Source organism: Bidens hawaiensis, unplaced genomic scaffold (assembly GCF_021521415.1).
Source record: "Bidens hawaiensis isolate Kalapana, Puna unplaced genomic scaffold, B.hawaiensis_p1.1 tig00068380_1, whole genome shotgun sequence".
Classification (NCBI taxonomy): Eukaryota; Viridiplantae; Streptophyta; class Magnoliopsida; order Asterales; family Asteraceae; genus Bidens; species Bidens hawaiensis.
Genome location: NW_027506618.1, coordinates 40399 through 41834, shown reverse-complemented (window position 1 = coordinate 41834; position 1436 = coordinate 40399). Strand labels below are relative to the sequence as shown.

Here is a 1436-nt window from a genome sequence, read left to right as displayed (position 1 = left end):
TTTGGAACCCTATATTTCTTTTTTCCCCTTTCAAATAAAACGAAATGCTTTAAGTTTTTCTTTTTGGAATCATGTTAGGTCTATTTCCTATTACTTTTTGGCTGAATTATTCATCACTACATATTTACAAAACAGGCGTGGCGATCAATTGGACATCTGAATCATTAACATCTCTTTTTTTATTAACTTGCTCCTTTATTTATCCGCATGAGGTTCACTTCAGGTTGCTGTTCAAATGAGTGAAGTTATTGAATTCTAATAACACCTAACACAAACATAATCACGCTCTGTAGATTTTGAACCTACGACATCGGGTTTTGTAGACCCAAGTTCTACCGAACTGAACTAAGAACGCTTTCTTATCACAGTAGATACGACTAAAAAAGAAGGATTCGTTTTGTACCCTCAAAACTAAACATGAATAAAGTCTCAGAAAATGAAAATGATGTATGTTCTAATCGATCTCAATGGATACCTTGTGATTACCTAGAGGAGACGAATACGTAGGGATGACAGGATTGGAACCCGTGATTTTACCTACAGTGTCATTGTAGAGAATCCATGTCTTGTTTTTCACAACGGTAATGCACCTCCATCGTTATTAAATTATCTTTCCATTTCTTCTTTATTGATTTACATAATCATCATCATCCCGTTGATCCCACCAACTCTTTCTTACTTATCTTAGGAGCACGGTTTTAAATAATCAACCCTTTGATTTAAATAAGCGAGGCTTTCCCGATACAAAGATTTTCATTTGACAGAGATCCCAATTCCGTGTATCCGGTTAAGAAAGCCCTGCCGCCAGCTTCCACACAAACAAAAAAAGTGAGCGCCTAGCGCGGAAGTTTTCTTTACTAAGTAATATAAATGTTAGTGCTTTAGTTTGTTTGTTGCTCGTTAGTTTCGTTTTCAAAAAGGGGCGGATATTGAAGAAGTGAGCCTAGAGTAGCAGCGCATTCTATTACGTTGTTAAGGTCCATTTTCTTTTTTATTCCATTAGTAAAGCGCTAGCGCCTCTATAGAGTCAGGATATTCTTCTATCAATGAAACCGAAAGAAAGAAAAAAAATTTGTTCTTTTTGTATATATCGAAACTAGTAGCTTGATTCTTTACTCATTTTATACAAGGAAGAATTGTAGGTGATAACACTTATTCCTTTTTTTATTTTAACAAAGGTGTCCGAAAATTAAAACAATTCCCGTGAAAGTCTTTCATAGGCGTGAATTCTTATCCTTACGATGCAAATAACATTTCCTTGTGATTTGTCCCCTGAATCTATTCTGATTCTGAATTATCCGTCGCTAGGCTGTTCCCAAGGACTAGCATAATCGAAATAGCGAAATTCTTGGGTCATCTCAACGGGTTCAGAAACTATTATTAAGTAATAAAATTGGTTTTATTAACTATTAATGATTTCATAATAAAATGGGTTT

General features: G+C 34.9%; 1 non-coding gene across 1 annotated transcript; it reads right to left on the bottom strand.

Moving 5' to 3' along the window:
* Positions 1-281: 281 nt before the first annotated feature.
* On the bottom strand, positions 282-355 carry TRNAC-ACA (transfer RNA cysteine (anticodon ACA)). Its single transcript has one exon. It is a non-coding gene; the product is annotated as a tRNA-Cys (tRNA).
* Between the last annotated feature and the right edge of the window lie 1081 nt (positions 356-1436).